Below are 21,912 nucleotides of genomic sequence, written 5' to 3' on the forward strand. Positions count from 1 at the left end.
CTTGCTATGCAATATCTGCTTTAGAGCTAGGGAATCTGTCACTAGTTCATTAGTGGCTTTCCCTGCTGATTAATAGCGGTAAATTGGTGCAGATCAAATCAGAATAGCCAAACTGTCTCACACCGTTCTAAAAAATATCAAAGGTTATCCCCTTCCTAAAGGACCTACTGTTACGTTGGTGTGTAAGCTCATGAAAAGAAATGCTCTTACGATTGCCGTACTCACCAGGAAACACAGCACAGAGTATCAAGTTTTACTCAGATGTAAAAAGAAGGCTGTATTACCCAATAGTCAGCCATTTGCATGATGATGGAGAAAATGAGAGAGACACCTGTGGAAAGCAATTCAACAACTTGAACTAGAAAATTGTTGTCTGATACCGTGCATCTAAGCTGCAGTTGCAGATTTATGCTTCGGGTGGACTGCGTTATAAATCTGAATCTTCTTCTCTTGGGAGGGGGTAAAAATGGAATTGGATTTATATCCCTGTGTTTTCTGAACCAGACACTGGCTAATAATATAGGAGTCTAGGTACAGAATGACATTAAAGGCTGTGAGTATTTGATGTTAATCAATGGATGGCTGTCTCGGTGGGAGTTTGCTCATTTCTGCCTTAAGAGAGCTAAATTGCTACATCTAGCTATGCTGGGCAGTATTGAAACAAGCAGTCAATACTTTCTTCCAGAATCAATATATAAAAAAGTAACTCAATGGAAGCGACCTGAGAAATGTGCCAGAAGGAGGAAAGCGAGAAGCAGTCTGCCTCCTGCACTATACCTCATGCTGGTTAACCAGACAAAAACATACATACACCTGGCAAGAGGATGCAGTATTTCAAAGAGAGGTTGCTTGACCCAGAATTGTCTATGTAAACTCCTGAACAGTGAGACTGAAGATTAAAAGCAGAGCAGGCAAATACTCCCCCTTCCATTGACACCTGATACAGAAAAGCACTTAATCATTTGCTTAAGTCTACCCCAATTCAGCCAAGCTGTTAAGCATATGTTTAAGTGCTAGGAAGTCAATAGGATATAAGCATGTGTTTAACTGCTTTGCTGAAAGGGGCAGTTTGCTGCTCAGATTGTGAAAGATGTGACGTGAAACGCTGCTTTCTGCGTTGGCCTTTGCCCAATGCCAAATCCAGCTTTCATGGGGGGCAGCTGGATCCCTTTCCATCCTTAAAAGGAGGGAATGTTAAAGATGTCACAATTTGTCCCCCCTGCGAGCTGCTGAGTGCTGGAAGTCTTCCTGATCTGTCTCCAGAGGAATCAGATCTCTCCACAGGAAAGAGAGGGAACAGAGAATAGTCCCTAAGAAGTACCAATAGCCAAATTTCTGACCCAAGGTGGAAGATTGTCTTGCTGAGTCTGCTTACCTTTGCTGACACTCACCATTAATCCAATATTTGGGGAGCACTGGAAAGGACTTACTACTGTTTTGATGAGAGAATAAATAAGAGTCTTCCTGACATGCTATGGTGCATTTCCAAGAAGCAGCTGAAGCACAAGTGAGAGCTGCAGAATTTGATAGACTGAGTACAAAAAGACAGGAATAGCGTGCAGTGACATGATAACACTGAAAGCATGCAGTGTGTGTGCGTGTGTCTGTATGCTTGGGCTTGCGTGTTTGTGTATAGGAGGAGAGCTGCACCTGTGTCTCAATCCCAACATCTGTTTTATTAATGGGTCATATGTGGTCTTTACAAAAACAATTTTGTTACGTGATTTGCAAAACATGAGTCCCAGGAGTTTCTTTGTGGAAGAGAAGATGCACTACACCGATTTCCTCATCAAAAAGTAAACACAGGTGAAAAAAAAAAAAGTATTGTACTTCAGAAGTAACATTGCCTTCTTATACAAGCCTAAAACAAATTCCATTCATTTCTCACAGTATCAAAAGAGCCAATTAAAGTTGCTGTATCATAGATTCCTATAAATTTGGAAGGAAATGGAGGGTTGTCATGATGTGGTTTTAACGTCATACCCACTAAATTTGGGTAAAAGCTCTCTTTATATAAATGGAGAGGTGAAACTGAAGAGTACTCTGAGAGGCAGCATCCTGGAAATGAAGAGCACCTCAGTCCTGTCAGCCTGTATTGTGATTGTTGTCAGAGGTCTTAAGTGACACCTAGAATTTGGGGTCAGATTTGCTCTTAAACTGATTTTGCTTTATTTCTTCTGTAGCCCTTTTTCTAATATAGTAGCCAAAATAATGGTTTGCTGGAATAAATCTTGTTTGGTTTTTGCTTTCTTAAGCTTAACCCTAATGAGAAATATGAGTGCACAGAGCAAATGATTTTAGTTATTCTTGTTTCTGTGGAAATGATTAATCTCTATTGGACAGCATATGCAAGCAACTCTTCACCTGAACCAGCAACCCAAAAAGAAAGGTTAGGAATCTCAGGAACAGAAATATTTCTTCTCAAAACCTTCAAGGGCTATTTCGGGTGCTAATACTCTCAGGCAGCACGTCCTAGGAGAAAAGCATTCTCTGGGCATAAACCGTTACACTTCTGACAAGAAGCAGTGACAAAAAGAGCCTCAAAAGTTGCCCATGGCAGCTGAAAAGAACTGAGTGTTATTGGATATGACAGAAAGTGAAGGGGAGCTGGTTGCTAACCAGGTATATAGGCTGGAAATAGATGATTAAAAACACTGTGAGCCTAAAGTACTAGATCAGAGGAAGAGAGGAATAGCTTATTTTTTTCAGCATCTTTTTAAGTACAGGAGACACAGTTTTTCCAATGTGACAAAAATAAAGCCAAATTTATTTTTGTTAGATCCTCCTTTAGCAGTGGTCTTTATTTAGGACTGTAAGAACGACACTGTTTTCTGGCTCCAGATCATCAGTTGTATGCATAGACCCAGTTTGGTGCTCTCCACTATGAAAAATCTAACTCAGCTGATGTTCTTTATGCTTTTCCTGCAGAAGCCACCTGTCAGTCTCCTGGGATACAGGTTTAAAACAACCAGAATAAATCATGCTATGGCTGGGCTGTGCAATCCACCAGTTTAGGAGAACTTTAAAAAAAAAAAAAAAAAATCTTCTTCATATGTATTTTTTTCCCCTGGACTTTGTTACATGAGTCTTGTGCAGCTTTTCAATCAGTCTTCAACTCGGCATAGTATTTAAAGAACTAGCTTAACTTTAGGATCATACTTAAATAACACAAAAGGAAAGCATATGTTTAAGAGTTGGTTTTGTACCATCTATTGAACTGTTGATCTGCATAAAAATCTATAATAATAAAGCAATCATTTATTATCAAAACATCTATAAGAATTTTGCTAACACTTTAGAAGCCATTTATAAACTTAAATTTAATATAAAATCAGAAAAAATGTGACAATTTCACCAGCATGGTCAACATGGTTATAGTGAACATTTAGCAAAATACACTCTTTTTTATGCCTTGTATGTCTATACACAACCACAACCAAAATAAAAATACGTGGTGTTTTCTGAAGCACTGTTAAATCTGTTTCCCAGATTTTTATGTTAATTCTGCAGCTGCGTATTCAAACTTTTAATGCATATCATATTTTGAAAATAGTAATCATTTACACAAAAAAGATAGATTGTAAATTAAAAATTTAATGTAAAAATGTATCTTTACTAACTTCATAACTCTTTTCCACTTCACAGTAGTCTGGCCCTTGTTCTCATAGGTGGTGACAATGGGGACACAGTGTCTACTTTTGATTATTTAAGTGCTTTTAAGAATCTGAAATTAGGACCCCAAATTAGCTGCGCAATATATCTGCACTTTTAAATGACAATTCACAGCATCTGAATTAGACATTTAAAGTATGAAAGTGTGCGTAGCCCCAAAAGTTTCAAATTTTAAAAGTTAGGTGAAATTTTCTCTTCTTTTCATATCCAAGGTTGCATATAGCTATTTCACTCAGAGAAAGTTTTCAAACCTTGTAATGAACAGATTTTTTTTACTCTGGGGAGAAACTCTAGTAATAAATAAAACCCCATAAATAAATCCAGCCATAAATCAAAAGCTGTGTTATCATTACTATGTCAAGATTTTGAGGAAAATTAGGGAAGATAAGTGGTGTAAAAGGATATATATCCCAGCTTTCTACCAATTTGACACAAGCCTCTCTAAACTAAGAGTTGCATTGATAAACAAAGCCCCATGGGTTCAGTTTCACTCTCGGTATATCAAGATGAGAACCTGGTGTTTGCTACAAACTGACTTTCCACTGTTAAGATCTTGTCACACTTTAACTATATCACATCTGATCATTATTCTTATTTTCTAGAAATCTGATCAGTAATACTTTCATACTTCTAGAGTATGTAGAGGCCTCTACAAAGAATCAATTTTAAAAAAAAGAAATCCACAGCTACCTGAGAAACAAGTCTTTGTCGTATGCCACAGGGCATTTAATTGATAAATCTTACCCCAAAAGGCACTTATTGCAGAAAAATGTAATCAGCTGCACAGCAATGAAAAATCGTGACAGAACTTTCTTTTACATACCAGTGCAGCCAGAAACATAACCTGGAAGGTCCCATTGGCCATTAAAAGCTGTTCTTGCTGTAGTGAGGTCATGTTAGGTCACATAGATGCATATATTACTGACTTTTGTATTATAAGTAGACATTAACTTGAAATGGAGATTAGAATATGTGCCTATAGAAAGCAGAATGCCAGGAAGTGGTGCACAGACCTGTAGTCGCCCATCCAAGAGGAGCAGAGGGCAACTGGATCAGAAACCAAGAAAAACTAAAAGAAACATCAACAAGGAGTTGTGAAAATTCTAGCACTCTCCTTCTGGAAAGGCATTGAGAAAGACAAATAAAGCCAGCCACTAAATTTGACATTATTTTCCTTCTTTGACTGCACATCGCACAATCACCATCAGAAATTCAAATCCAGGACTTTCCCAAATTTCAAAATTATATCCTGGATCCAACTAATTATAGTGAAAATATACCTAAACTGAGAAGATCTTCATACAAAATGATTATTCAGTCATAGTAGCATCAAATTAGATTAACTAATGGTTGATAGAATTAAATTAATTATGGCTAATTGATTAAAATACATTTTTGCAGAACTGTATTTTTATTTGACAAGGGACTTGGTCTAGCTATGCGTGAGTGTGACATGGGTGAAGTTAGGAGAAGAAGGTGAAATTAAGACTGCAATTAATACATTGAGACAGTAAAGCCTGAGAAATAAATGCAACTAAAATTTGTGGGACTTAATGTTTTAAAATGGGAACACTATAACATGTAAATTCAAGAGGATGTTCCCATCCTCCGGGTGAGAATAATATAATTTTGGGACTGGCTACTGTAAACACAGGATGTTATGCAAGCTATGTCCCATCTTGGTTGCAGCGCTTCTCTAATCACAGGCTGTTTGGAAGTAGCTACTCTTTGAGCATTTAATAGTAATTGGAGACTTTCAAAAAATCAAAAGCAATATGAGTATAATAATATATTGATTTTAGCATTTTATAGTCCCCCATTTGGTTTCATTTTCTTGAAAAAGGAAACAGATTTAATATCCTAATTCAGCTAAAAATAAAAGCAACCATTTAATTAATTAAAGTTCATGTCACTCAATTAAAGAGTGAATTTAGAAATCAGCAGACCATTTTTATAGGTTTATAAAGCTATCAAATACTTGCTGTAGGCTGAAGTTTTTTGCAATTTTTAGCTTAAACTTTTTTTTATAACTCTAAGAAATCCATTTTCTATTTTGATGTTAGGAATAAAAAAGAAAAAAAATCTCAACAAAACTTTTAAAATGTCAATTTTTGAAAAAAGGAAGTTGTGAAACTGGCTTAGAAATACTAACAGGACACCAGTGCTGTATAATCTAAAGTAGGTTTAATTTATTCTTATCTCAAAGAGCTAAATATATTTTATTCTACACTCAGGCCAGTGACCCCTTGCACGTTTCAATTATAGTGTTTATCTATCCCAGTTCCCCCTTTCTGGGTAGAAAACATGTTGCCTACACAATGTAAGCACAGAAAACAGTAGTGGGAAGGACCTTGAGAAAAAAGCTGTACTTACGCAATACCCGATAAATACATCTAACTTCTTATAAGGCATCGATCTCATTCATTGATTCAAAGCCACTAGCACTAGCAACAAGTTTGCATTATGTATGTAACGTAATGCAAACTGTTTACATTAGTGGTTTGGTTCAGAGCAGCAGTACAGTTTTCAAGTCATTACCATGCGTTATTTCAGTCCTCAGAGCATTTTTGGTGCTCATAAGTTAGAATCCATTTGGAGAAAACTAATCTGAAAGATCTGCTACAGGTGCACATCAAATGTGCACCAACGCCTATGAGGAAAATATGGCTTTGAATCAATGACTCATTCTTTATGCAGTTTCAAACTTCATGGATGGTTGGGATGTTCACTCTAGGGGACCAGACTAAATTTAGTCTAGAGGAAAACACCGAAGTGCATTAGCGTAGACATAAAGGCTTTAGTACCAACTGTTTAGATCTACTGCCAAGCTCCTATTGTGCCTAATTGCCTGCTAAGGTAGTTACAGCCTAAACCTCTTCCGCTTTAATTTAGGCCTATTACTTCTCCTTCTAGACGGTAAAACAAATTATTCTCTGAAAAACAAATTATTCCCTTTCTCTTTTAAAATAACATTTACATACCAGAACACTGTATCCATGCCTTCATTCACTCTTCTACAGACATGGCAACCTAATCCTTTGGTCCTTGAAGACTTTTCCCCTTGCTTTCCTCTGGAGCTGCTCTAAGTACTCCACACCTTCCTAGAGATGTGGTACCCAGCCTATATCTGCAAGGTTTATTTCATGTATTTTACAGAAGATAACTCTTATACATTCCAATACAAGAACTGCATTTTTTAATGTAGGAAATGAACATAATGCTGATTCAGACTCGCTTAAGATCTATTAGAAGGCATGGATCCTTTTCTACAAAGTTGTCACACAAAAAATTGTTCTCCAGTGCATGTCTGTGAAGCTGATTATTGCTGTTTAAGCACATGGTTTCACACTGAGTTGCCTACAAAGTGCAGCAGTAGAGCTGTGAAATCCGGATTTTCCATTTTATGAGAATTTTTGCTTAGATTTCCTACAATAATTTATTAGTGCTTCATTTCATAGGCAATATAATCATATTGAGGCTTCAGAAACATAAGACAAATGCTTGTGTTCATAAACTCAATACATTTCATTGTCATTTTCACTCGATAAAATTATATATCTTAGTCTATACATAAATGATTGAAATACTTATTTCAAAGTGAAACATGCTTTTTAAAAAATCTAAATGAAATACTTTTAGTCGTGTTTACCATCTTTAAAGAAATGTTATCAAAATTGATGTGCTTCAGCAAATTGTTTAAATGAGCTGACATTTTCCTATCTAAAAAAGTATTATGTCAAATAAACTATGACCAGATACTCTCTGTGTGATATCAAGAATAATTTTGTTCTGGATAGTGATTTGAGAAAATATTATGCATTAAGAAAAACCTCAAAAGTTGGTAACCATGAACTACTGGCTCTGTAAACTGTGGAGGACTGTATCTCCAACTGAGATAGGACTGTATTTCACATAAACATATTAGAGAGTTTAGAGAAAGTAAAAGCTGGCCAGTTATTAAATAATGTCATTCTATGCTACAAATTATCAGTGTCTGAAATATGTCACTCAAACAGTTCTTCACTGCAGACTTTTTAAAATAAACTTTCTTTTTTGACATAGTTCAAAAATATCTCAGAACACAAGGCGTTATTAAATAATGCAAATAAAAATATTAAAATGCATGGAAGTGACAAAAAATTAAACTTTTTTTCCTAAAGCCCTTGGTTATGTATTTCTTTTTCTTAGAAGAGTTTGAAAATATGTGTTTTCATTCTGATTCTGATAGTTCAAAAATCTCAATAAATGCTGTAACAGTAAGGTCTTTCTCCAAGACATATAAGTGCTCTCTATATGAAGCAGAAAGCCGGTGGCACATGAATGCTCTCTGGATGTTGTTTTGCTCCAATAGCAATGACAGTTCCAAGGTAAGAATTTCTGAATCTTCGTGTCAGGGAAATTCTGATCTGGGGTCGTAAGATGAACCCACCTTTGTTATTCATGCTTTGTGGTTCCATACAGTTATAGAGTATTAAAAAACTGTGAGCAGAATTAATCCATCTTGTATCCTCAAAGCAGGACACAAACATCACTGATTTAATAATTGTAAACAACTAGATAAGGATCCTTCTATTTCATACTTGAATAAAAATAAACCAGGATGACTTACTTCTTTGTGATAGCTACTCTTTGATAATTTAACCTACGCCCTTTTTTAAACAATGATTAAAAGTGACATAAGTTAATTAATTAGTATTTACATACAGCTAGCATCGGGCTAGTTAGTATCATCCATAGTTGCTGGACTTTGTACTTGAGGCAGATGAGGAGTGTTCATACACTGTGTTCTGAAGATGAAGCTGTCACCCAGAACACACAAGAAAGAATTACTTTCCATGCATTTCTCTTTCACACTCTCAGTCATACACTACTGAATACCTACAGCGATCTTCCCTGCTTTTAAACTCTCTACCCACTTTCCTTTCCATTTTGTCTAACTACTTCTCAAAAACCAAACTGAGCCCTAGGCCATGGATGTCACCTGAGATTTGCTTGGGCTACCCTGTGTACTGCTTGCTGGTTATCTATCTTCCTTCTGTATATTTTATTTTATAAGTGAGAGCTGGGTCTGTCTGTTTCTCTCAATACAGTGCCGAGCACCATCAGGCTCACCATCTATTTGTAGCGTGAAAATCTTGAAAATGAATCTGTAGCTCCAGTACAATTTTTGGAAGGCAAAGTTGCTGCTGTGTGTTAAAGGAAGAAACACAGTAAAGTGCTACCACTTTGGTGTTTGCTTTTTTCTGTTCTTCAGCTAGCTTACTGTGCACTAAGGTAGACTATGGGTCTGCTTCTCAGTTATGCTAATAATGCTTTGACAGCATGAATGCTCTTCAAGTAGATGTAAACCATTCCCTGCAAATACACCTTCTATGGGGAGCCCTTATCCTGCCGCCACTGCACAGCATCAAAAAGGCTCAGGGGTTTTACAGAAGCATTGCTTCCAGGGCCCAAGTATGGGCAAAACTGGGGACTCAAGCAGTTTCAACCTGTGGACTCTACATTATTTCAGGGAATCTGCTAAAGGTATATAAAGAAAATACGTGTTTTGTCAAGGTTCAATCCTCAGCTTGCACGTCGTGCCTCCATTGGGAACCCCCTGCAAACTGGAAGTTATCAAAAAACTTTGCAATATTAGTCTTTGCTTCCATATTTGGCCAGGAACAACAGAAAGTAAATTCCTGTATGGAAAGCACAAGACTTTGTCTGTGCCAGGATATAGGTGTTTTAAAGTCCTGTCTATTCTCCTCCCACTCTGTTAGCTGTATTAATTGAGATTCAGGTGCCAGAGTATGAACAAAAAATATGGATTCTGCTAGTGCGTTCTATTGAATAAAAAAAACCCCCAAACATCTGCAAAAACAGGTGAAGGAAAATATCTGCTTAGAAATATCCATTTGAAAGGTGATTACACATTTGTATTTTTTCTCTGACAGTCGGATGTGTCAGTTTATGGAATATACATGCTTTTCCTCTTCCAAATTCCTCCCAGTAAGTAGAAGAGGTCATCTGCCTTTATTGCTAGCATTTGATCTACAGCAATTCACTGTCCTTTAGCAGCATGAAAAGCCTCTAATCAACTGGTAGTGCGGACCCCAGCTGGAAAATGCTGCATACAGTAGCGAAGATGATACCTGTTCAGAATGAAAATGTACTGCTACACTTGCTTAAAGCTACAGGTAGCAAATTACCACTCCTTGCAGCTTAGTTTGGATTTGATCTTTAGAAATCTGGGGTCCTGAGAATATGCAGCTCTTGGAAGGTATCGATGCTTGCAAGAAGTTGACTAAAATGACCAAGGATTTGCATGCAAATTCCCCCCTCCATTCTTTTCAATAATTCATGAAAAGAAAAAATATACACTTCTGAATAGCACCCTATTTACCCGACAAAGAAATGAGCAGAAGATGTAAAGCATACAAACATTTTTTTTGTGTGTAATTTTAGCACAACAGTTGTTGGCAGTCTCCCACAAACATCTCTTCTCAGGCAGAAATTAGTCACTAGGAAATACACAGACATGATTGTTTACCAGTAAGGACAGGACCCGAGACATACCCTCTATAACTGTAGTGTATGACAATACTGTTGCCTGAAGATGTCTTCATAAATGCACTTAGCAGATCTATCAGATGGGATACTTCACACACTAATTCCTCAAGGCATTGTACAGAAGAATTAATCAACTGTATGCAGAATGAAAGATGCAGACAGCAACTATAAAAAGAAGGCGCTCACATGCAATTCTTATATTTTTATGGTTTTTAACAAGTGCAGTGAATGCTGCCAGATAACAGAGGTTGCCTTAATAAATGCACCCAGGAAACCAGTGAAGGTAAGTGAAACTGTGCATAAGCCACTACAGCAGCCAGCAGGGAACAGCCTGCAGTCAGAAGATGAGTGAAGTTAAGGCCAGGAAGAAGTGAGGGGTGGGAGGAACGTGTTTTAAGATTTGTGTTTTATTTCTCATTACCCTACTTTGACTTCTAATTGGCAATAAATTAAGTTAGTTTCCCCAAGCTGAGTCTGTTTTGCCCGTGACGGTAATTGCTGAGTGATCTCCTTGTCCTTATCTTGAGCCATAAGCCTTTTGCTATATTTTCTCTCCCCCTGTCCAGCTGAGGAGGGGAGAGATAGAGCAGCTTTGGTGGGCACCTGGCATCCAGCCAGGGTCAACCCACCACACATTCAGATGTGAGGTAGTGTTTTGGGGAACTGCGGGGCAGGCCCTGACCTTCTGGCCCCACTTATGTGTAAGTCGGTGAGAGACTGATGAAACACAAAGGAGAAAGCTAGCTGTCCACACCATGTACTAGGCCCACTCTACATAAATATTGAAATCTGATTATTCCTGCTTGTGAAAGTAGAGCGTAAATTCTGCTAAGTTCTACTAAGATGTCCCAACCAAGAAGAAACCAGAGTAATTTTATAGGCAGAGACCAAATATGTTTACATAATACTTTCTTTTCTGCAAAGGAAGAGAGGAAGAAACAGATGTGAGAGGGCAACTTGTGCTTTCAACACTCTCCTTCTCCATGTTAGCTCTACCCTGACCCTTCTCCTGAGTGGTGCCGCTGCCTCAACTGGTAACTCTGGGAGCAGATTTTTGTGCTGCATTTCTGGCTCCTAAACTCATCTGTGTTACTACCTGTAAAGCTTTTTCCCTCTGGGAGACTGTCAATACTTTATTAAAATAATTCAAAAACAGCTGCCTTATAAACAAAGCATTACTTATTCATTCAGCCAAAGCACTTAGAGCAAAAGGATAAAACAACATGCAAGACTATAAATATTTTTTCCTTTACCAAACTCTTGATCTTCAAAGCATTATTACCCTCTTTTCATTACGGCTACTCCCATCTTTGGCTAGGAGAAACAGACAGTATATCGTGTGAGACCATGAAGCCCTGTCAGCATTCACAGACATTTTCAGGGCAGTGCTGGGAAACTACTCAGCCCTCTTTCTCCCTTTTCATCACCAGGGCAGGGCTGGGAACTGTAAAATTTTTCTAGAAAGTTGGAACCAGGATAGCAGTACTCCACCCTGTTAATAGCTTTCCCATCGCTTCCCTCAGGACATCAGGTATTTTCTAGATTATCTTTGCTATTACTGTATGTGGGGGAGGAGGGAGGTTTTCCCCATAGTCTTCATTTCTTTTAACTCTTTACAGAGAGGAAAACGTTCTAGAAAGACAAACTAAGGTACACATGAGAGAGAGAGAGCGCAATATAAACAACAATTTTTTGTTCTTCATTCTCTTCATGTCCACACTTTCCATGACTTCTGTGAATTAGTCAGAAGAACCCTGTCATGAAGTGTTCAAGCAGGGATATTAATGAAAATTTGTTTCATTTAAAAGCAACATAGAGAAATGCCTAGCAGGGAATTTCTTGTTCTCTTTTTCTTTCTTTCTTTTTTTTTTTTAATAATGATCCATAAATTCTTGTTTGTCTTTAGAATACTGATAAACACTAAGAAAGAATGACATACCACATATTTTAAATTACTACTATAATAATCAATTTCATGGGTTCTCCAAGGTTGAGAGCAAATTAACCAATCAACCTCCACTTTAATCAACTCTTAGGTGATTAGGGCAAGTGATTTGCAAGGCAGCACGAACAACACACATCAGCTTGCTGAGTTTCTGCTGACTCAAGAAGCCTTCTGTGTTTGCATAATAGATCTAATAAAGATTGAGAACTACAGCTGTGGAAGGCTGCCTGATATCAAATATTCTGTGAAGGATGTTATGACGACGATCTCTCTACTGCTGTCATACAAATAACTCGAGTTGGATATATGTTTTGTTTGCACACATACCCAATTACTGGCTAGTACCTCCCAGAGTGCAGCTTTTCAAAACAATAATAAAAACCATAGGCTGCCTCTATTTAATGTTAAATACCTAATATGACTAATCAAACTGTTCTGTTCAATGCCATTGTGCTTCTTCCTCAGATAAATCTATTCTAAGCATCTTAAGTGTCCTCCAGAGAAAAAAAAACACTTCTGAATTGAAGAGTTCCTCAGGATCCAGTCCTTACCTGGTGGCTTGGAGAGATGAAAGATACCTGGTGATGCTGTAACCCATAGGTGGTTGAAATACGTGCAGCATATTTTCCTGGGAACTGAAGTGCCAATATATCCCGTATTACAAAATAGTTCTCTCTGAATGTGTGATGGCACTTGGGGGAGAACTACGTTTTTGAATCCTGACAATATAAAAGGGTTAAGTCAAGGATGCAGTCTAAGTTATCCAGAAGGACTTACTATGCTGAACACCTGCAGGCTCAGGTGTTCCCCCAAGAAAGATGCAGATGTTCAGTATTCCTGAGGATTTATCCTAATAATATTAATAGCAACAACAATTGTTTGGGTACTTTCTCCAGAGAGAGCACGTGCAAATAAATCAAGTAATTATACAATTGAATCTAGGTATTTAAAATAACCGATACTACATGTAACTGTGCAGTGCCTCAGATACACATACTCAAAACTGCAGGGATAGTTATGTGCTGCAACGTAAGAAACACAACTGGCCCTTTTCCTAAAACCATCTTTTCTCTCCTGCGTAACAGTTATACCTCCTGCCCTACTGAATCTCGGCAGTATTTTCTGGTCTCTTTTTGCCTCAGACATATTCTCACAGTCATAATCTCTTATAAATCAACTAAGTGCTGGGTAGTTGGGTCCCTGGTCCACTTGAGGATACGGAAATCTCAGCTACTTTCACAGGCTCCTGTTGCTCTGGGTTTCAGCGAGTACAGCAGCTTGACAACGTGAGCAGATTGTCACAGGGTAGTATTTGCCTGAATTTTCAGACAGTCTCAGCAGAGAGAATTGCCGTCTAGCTTCTGAAGCTAGACAAGTAACTTCCAGGCCCCAAAGCTAAATCCTTAAGAAAAAGAAATTGCATTGGGCACTATGGAGGGTGGGTTTAACAGAGGGTCTCTACCACAGCTGACGCGGAAGACCTTCTGGAAGTTACTACTGCTTAATGTCCAGGCAAACTTTGCACGTGTTGTGGCAGTTAAAATATTTTGACAAAACTGACTTCAATACCCTCCCATTAGCTTGCAGCCTCTGAGGTAGACACAACATAGGGCCCTGTCCAACACCCACAAAAATCAATAAAGGCTCCAAAAATTAGAAAATGAATGAACCGCTGATGTACAAATTTCCAGTAAAGAAATGGCTTTTACTCTGTATACAAGCAGACAAAACATATTTAAACAAATAAATTGAGATTCGGAGATGCAGAACTCTTTAAGAACCAAAACTGAGGATATGCTGTGCAGCATTATAAAGACAGTAATGCTTTTTCCTTGGGAACTTGAAATCTAAAGTTAACTGCTACTGCAAGATCAGGCTGAAATTACCAAAGGAGAGATACAAAGGGAACACAACATGCTTTCTCCAATCTGGTATCCCTGCTTTACTTATTAACTGCGTTAAATACACGGTGAAAGAGAGGAACAGTGGAAAACTGGGAGAATATAGCTAAGGTGGATTTAAGCTTCAGCAGCACCTTCCCGAAGATGGGCTGCTGTGCCAGCTGGACAGTCCCCAGGTGTGCTGCAGGCCGCCCTGATGTCTGCTTACACCAACCGGCCCGTGAGGCACCACTGGGCTGAGCCCCGCAGCTCTGACCAGGGCACTCGCCCTGCGACCCAGGAGTGGGTGTTCAGCCTCCTTGTCCAGTCTGAAGAGGCTGGAAGAGGAACACAAACACCACCCAAAGAGTATATGTAAATGATTTAAAACCTGCTGGTCATATTTTCTGGTTGAAACTGTCTAGCCTCCTTGGAATGACCCAAGGAAGAATCCAGGTTCATAGACAAACTGTGAACCGTTTAACAATTTTAGAAAGGAAGGCTCTCTCTGTACATGAAATGTACACATATATATGCCTTTGCCAGAATAAAGTCTGAAACAGAAAACCAGCAATACACAGGAAGAAGCACAAACTACAAAGAGAAAAACACTTGAGTGAGTTCTGATCAACAAAGGACATCCAAATGGGTTGTATAATTCAAAATTTGAGACAAGGAAAAAAGATTATAGTATAAAGAAACAGTAATAATAATAATATATATTGTAATCTTTCACTTCATATTCTAATCTTTCACCTTAGAGCTTATTTTTACTAATTAGAAACTTACAAGTCTATCAGTATGCAAAACTTACGAATGCAAAAGTGTATCAGCACAATATTGCTGTAAATATACAATACAAGGCTGCTCTAATCCCAGTTATATTTGGCATATAAAAAACACATTCAAATCTCAGTGCCTATTACATTTTTTTCTTTCAGATCCCTCATACCAAATTTTAAAAACTATACACAAATATAATAACTTCTTTAAAAAAGGTCAAAATATAGATTTCATAAAAGAAACCATAGTCACATAAAGTACTCCTAATCCACTTCCATGTATTATTATTCCAGATATCATTAACAGGTCTTGAATTAATATGAAAAACTACTTCTCTAAAATCATGTTAAAATATGCTTGACTTTCAACCATTTCTTCTTAATGTACATAGAATTGACATGTAAATTTAAGTAGTTTTTTAATTGAACTGAGTCCTTAAAAACAGTAAAAAATCCATCAAAAAAAAAAAATCTATTAGAAATTTAGAGGATCTACTTCTGAGTGGCCTTCAGCTTGCAAGCTCGAAACCCACCAAAGAAGTTTATAATAACCTTCATTTTGTAAAACAATATCCATTTTATAAAGAATGCAACTGCTGTCTTGTGGCCTACCCAGGTATGTTTTCAACAGAAATTCAGGAGTTTATAGGTGGATTCAAGAAGAGATGACATCACAGTCTGTGGAATGCATTACAACTGTGAAATCCATGCTGCTAGGGAATCTCACACACACACACAAATACTCTATAAAAAATTAAAATATAAATATGTCTGTATAAAACTATCAACCAAAAAACATTTTCCTTTTCACAAAGGAAACCAATGGAAGACATTCCTTAAAAAGTCATTCTCTTTAAAGTGTATTTATTTACAGATTTACGTGTATTTATGTTCAGAATGACTGTTCTCAGACTTAATCAGATCAACATGATTGTAAACGTGTATTTTTTTTTCATAAACTTGTGTGGGCTACTAATCTCTATAGCCCTAATAAAAAGAACTGTGTGGCAATTAGCTCTAACCAACCCATATATATAAGCACTATTACATACTGGGAGCCAATTATCAGGGTAAATCATTAGAGTTACAATAACAAGATCTGGAATATATTGAATATCGGGTTACATTAACACGCAATCCAGCATACCTTAGGAAATTAAAGGAAACATTATCCAAAGAAAAATAATCACCATTTATTTCTATTATAATACCTTCATTTTTCAAATCTTTTCTCATTTTGTCACATAAAACATTCTAAAATCAGGCTGTGAAATAAGAAATACTAAGTGGCAAATCTCTCAATCAGCTTTATTTTCAGCAACTTGAAAAACAAGTCACTTGTAATGTTTCTCCATTTCAATTTTGTGGAAAAGACTAACTTTCAATTAGTGTTTTGAAAGAAAAAAACCAGGCAGGTACCAGGGCCAGCCTAAAACTAGCTGGTGCAATAAAACAGCATCTGTTCACAGAAGTCTTCGGACCCCTCACAACTGCTCTTGTGAACAATCTGTTGTGGTTTTGTACTGTCTTCAGAGCTGTCTGTTACTTCTCATGGGAACAAAACCAGGAGGATCTACTCCCCATCTGTTTTGTAAATCTTCCCACACACAAGTAGGAGAGCCCATGGTGGGAGGACCTGTGGCCAGACCACTTCGGGGCTTGGCGACAACACCTCTGGCTTCCATCCCGACTGCCCTGTCATGGAGCAAGCCTGCAGTCAGCCCCGACCATGGAGGTCACTAGCAGCACAAAACCAAGAGCGGACTGGGACGTCTTTAGGCTGTAGGAAGAACATCAAAGGAATAATGCTCAGGGCACTTGGGAGTGAGCCAGAGGAAAGAAAGGGCCTACAAATCAGCACGAGAAATTACTCATCAGCACAGTAATCACCCACAGGGCTCTCAGGGTTAATCAATTAATACTCTATGTAAATCACACATGAACCTGTCACCTGTTTGCTGTCACCGTAGTCTTTAGCAGTCTGTCTGTTACTGGATTATTTTAACATTCTCATGAGCCTCATGACCCCATAAGGGCACTGCACAGTTGTACAGTTTCAAACCACTCCTGAGTTCAGGAGCACTATGTACCGTTCAGCATCCTCATCTCACTAATCATACAGTCCACAGTCTTATTGATGGGTACCCAGAACTGCTCATTCCTTACAGCTCTACTAGCAGTGGCATATATTAAAGCACCAGATTTCAATACAACCAGCCTGCTCGGGTACAGAAAAGCCAGTATCTTAAAATACATTGCAAAACAAACAAAAAAAATACCATTATCATAGTGTAGTTACTTATTTACTATATTTTGAATTAAAACAATGTTTGTATCAAGCCATTTACATTATTCTTACTCATAAATTCTATTTCCTAGTTATTTGATGCTTACGTTATCTTGAACCACACTGAAAATAGGAAAGAATGTTTTTAGCGAAGAGACTTGATAACAGAGTTGAATTCTGTAGCTAGACAGACAGAGCACGATAATTTGCTCTGCATACAAACTTGCCACCAACTCCAAATTAACTTCTATGGAAACTACGTTAATGAGGCAAGGCCACAGGCCCTGGCACCACACCTAATTGCAAGTTTGGCCTTTGCTCTCAGAAAAGGAACTTTACTGATTTGTTGAGGGTGACCAGGTCTCAACTTCTGCCCTGAATAAATGTATTCATCAGAGGAATTTGATATTTCTGTTTGTTCTCAATGTTTGCCCACATATGTAAAGGTAAGCATGTGCCTGGTGCCTTCAAGGCTTGAAACCTATATTATTTGCCCCAAGAGGACAGCATTCATCCTTATAAAGTAATTACATAAATTGTTTCATGTAAAATGCTTTTAATTACATAAGTATTTTTTAATCATACAATACATAAAAGGAAACTAGCCAGAAGTCTTTTCCTGGCACTTACGGAATTAACATCAGGCTTTGCTTTTAACTCTGGCCTTTAATGCATAGACTTTAAAACATGGCTGAGAAGCTACACATCTGGCAGCTTTGTTCTTACTGTATTAAACTCTTCCCATCCAGTATGAGATTTGAGTTAATGAATCAATGATGCTGGATATCATCCTCAGGGAAGTTTTGACTTCATCATACTGTGTTTTATATTGATGGCATGGTGCTGCAGAACTAAAACAGACACCTGCCCTGGCTCAAAGGCACGTCTTTCACATGATTCAGCTAATAAAGTCATGAGAATAAGAATTTATTACTGAATTTTATGCACACTAAAGTCACCATCTATATAGTTCAAAGACTGGTCTGATCCTTAAGTTGCTACAGTATGTTCTCTTGCAATGCGGTGCCAAATAATCTGACCTGTCTGTGAGGGAGTTAGCCTCACCAGAAAGAGTATGGCCATATTAGCATGCTGGTCTAGTAATGCATAATGTCCTGATCTACCTTTTTTCTAAGCTAATACATCAGCCAAAGTAGTTTTGATGGAAAGCTACTCTGATCAAATTCTACTGCTTTTATTACCTAAGTTAAACCTAGTAATTAGTACATAGCATGCATGTGGGTTTCCCTTCTGAATCCTTGAAAGCAAATACAATATGCAAAATATCATCAATGCAGGTGTTTTCTAAACAGCAATGCCTCTGGTCCAGCCCGCCCCACACACTCAGCATTCAGTGATTGGTCAAATCAGGCACCAAGACTACAGATACCCTTAAAATACTCTGTTATTTCTCACCTGGGCCACACAGTTTTCTCTGAACTACCCAGAACAAGGGATTAAACAGGCTGGTTGAACACCCTCCTTTTTCACGAGCAGTCCAGTATAGGCCCTAGGGAGAAGACTGAGCTCAGGAATGCTGATGAGATTCCACATTTATCTTCCTGCTGAAGATGTTTCTCTAGCCTCTTCCTTTCATACTGTTTCTACCTTTTCAGTCTTGCACTTAGCCAAGGTACCCGTAAGGACAGTGATCTCATTTTTGTTCTCCTCTGGAGACCTGGGCTTCAGGGGGTTATGTGCTTTGTTGTGCACACCAGGGCTGCCTTTGGTCTCTGGCTGAGCAAACAAGCACAGCTCTCTAAGTCCAGTAAGGGACTGTGCCCTGTTTCCCCCTCACAGCTGACCTGCTGCTACCGACTGGACTGCCGCCAGAGGGATAGCACTGCCGCCAGGATTCAAAACAGCAAGTGAGTCCAAAGAAAAGAGTCCATCTGTTATCCTCATGGGGAACAGGAAGGGGTTTAATCTATGGAACTCAGCCTTTACTCCCTATTGTCATGGACAATCCCTTTTCTGTTCTTCACAACAGAATACAGAGTAGGACTCAGTGCAAGCAGATTTCTAGATAATGATACGAATTCAAATATATTTTATTAGAATTCCCCCACGTATTTGCTTGATGTCTTTGTGAGGCCAAAGTTGAAAGATGCTATGATTTTAGAGGGAAAGAAAAAGCGTCAGGAAGATATGCTGTTTAAGCATAGGAGCAAACAACATACAAAACTCCTTAAAAAACTGCTGCTGTAACAGCTCCAAATCAGTGTCCATTGAAATCATTGCTTTCTGCACCAGTCCTTCCTTGCTAAAGACATTCACGGCTTTAATCCAGTCTTCAAGATCTCACAAACCATTATTATAGCCGCTGAACTAGAACAGATGATTAGCTATTTTTTGTCACTAATCCTATGTTTATCTTAACATCTCGCCACCATTTTCAGTCTTCATTACAGTCTATAAATGGAAAATTAAAGAGAAAAGTTCAAATTTCCTCACTGAAATAGGAAAATATCTATGATGCAAGAACCATACTCTGGTGCTGAACAAATATGGTTATTAAACAAGTCAGGCTAGTCAGGCCTCCAGTACTAGACAAGACTGAAAGCATTAACTTGTCAGCTCCAGAGAACGACTGCCCAGAGACGACCTGACAAGGCTGGAAGCTGTAAGTATAAGAAATAAACCACTATTTAGAACAAAATAGGTACCATTTTACAAATTCTAATGCCTCTTTACTAGATTTATTACAAGAAAACCAATTTCCCCTTTCTCCTATTTTCCCTGATTTTTTTTTGTTCTGTACACACGCATGATGTTTTCACTGTCATTCTGAGTCACACAATAACAACAACAAAAAGAATAATTATTATTTTACCAGACACACCCTCAGATCACACCTTTTCCACAACTGTATTGCACTGGTAAGTTCTACCATGATCAACTAAAAGGCCAGTAATTTTTCCTTCCCTCATTTTTATACCTTCTGGATTATAGTACGAATTCTTGCTTTACAATTTGAGTATTAAATTAAATCCCACCTCTATCAATACAGACCAGCATCCAGTTCTTTTGTAACATTCTTGCTTGTAGGCGATGCCTCCCTTATCCACTCCTCATCAACTGTCATTACGTCATGTCTATTTTCTGTGCCCAGGTCATTAATGAAAATATTAAGATCAGTCCTAGAGTGGTCCTTGAGGACCTACCCGCCTGTAGCCTTACTGCCCTTTTCAGCACAACCTTCTGTCAGCTCTTCTTTAGCCAGTGCCTTATTCACTTTACAGTTCTTGCACTAATCCCCATTTTACCTGCCTTCACCAATAATTTCCCATGTGGCACCATATCAAATGCTGTACTGAAGGCCAGAAAGATTAGAACTACCACATTTCACTTGTCTTCAAACAAGCTATTAGAGAAATCTGGGAACCAAGGGTTGAGTTTAGATAAAAATCTTGGTAAGAAATAGGTACTGAACTGGAGGGAATAACAGGAAAGAAAACACTCATGTTAGGGAGAAAAAAGGTAGGCATCGGGATGTCTTGGGACTTTGAACTGAAATAGATGGCATTTAGAATTTCTACGAATGACTTCAAAAAGGAAGAATACAGTAAAAACACTGGCTCCTAAATTAATTTTTTTCAGGATCATAAGAGTGAAGAGAATTTTGAGAAGTACAGAAGGTGAGAGAGAAACTCCCCATGAACTGTCCTAGGCAATTATGCTGCAGAGCCTGACGATAAGTGAGAGTTGACCCACTTGTGTTTCAGGCAGCTACCACTGGCCTTTTCCATGCACGGATCACTAACAGTGATGAAATAATTATCCATCTGTGTGACGTGGTTATACTACTAAATTAAGCTAATTAAGGTGCCTCCTACCTACTTTGCTCCTCAGCTCCAGAGTCTTCCAAGTGTATCCAACAATTCTTCTGCCAGAAACAGACCCTTCGCCTTTTGCTGCCTCACAGGCTGTACCATGCACAGGCCCCAGCTACAGGGAAGGGAATGGTTTATATCATATAACTCATACAAGCAATTTAGCCACTTCGTTTTCCCTAATACTCATTTATTCTCACATAGGTGAAGAAAAAACCATCACGTAGGTGGTTTTCAGTGTGGATTTGTTGATCTGATATATTTTAGATTAAAAGTGATTCAAATTATCATAACAAATACTTGCAATTTTATATTCCATTGCCGAGTGGATAAATTCTCTGTTGAGTATGACCACCATGTCTCAACTATTACTTCACAGGATTTTGGTAAAGCACATATTTTAAATGGACTTTTGAAAAAAAACCCCAGTATTTGAATTAAAAATTACGCTTTTTGTCCACATTCTTTTCTGTGAACATTTTCAATGCAAATTAAAATTTTAAAAAATCAAAATTCTCTTTAAAAAGTGTCAGGTAATTTTTGAAATGGACTCAGTCCATCTAATTCTGTTTCTTTTGGACAAAAAATGACTCCCTGCCACATACTCAAGTTTTAAAAAGAAGCGTGCACTTGTTTTCAGTTGTAAAGAGTGGTGTCTTATTCAAAAGGTAGGTTCAGAGGGTTCACATGAAAACAAAGGCCCTTCCTATCAGTTTGTGCAGACAATAGAGCAGCATAGGATATTATGATTACTATGTATTATGAAACTGTGTAAATTCATGCTTCCTGCATGCTACAAGTGGGAACTTCATTTCAGACCTGAGTAAATTGGCACGGCAGAGGCAGAAGGGAGGCAACTTAAGGAAGGAATCCTAGGGACCAGCCCAGTAGCACAGAGTGGCCCCAACCTTTTTTTCCAGCCTCAAGAATGAAATAACAGATGTCAAGATCCTTTGTTATA

The sequence above is a fragment of the Larus michahellis genome, chromosome 6, assembly GCF_964199755.1.
Source record: "Larus michahellis chromosome 6, bLarMic1.1, whole genome shotgun sequence".
In the NCBI taxonomy this organism is placed as follows: Eukaryota; Metazoa; Chordata; class Aves; order Charadriiformes; family Laridae; genus Larus; species Larus michahellis.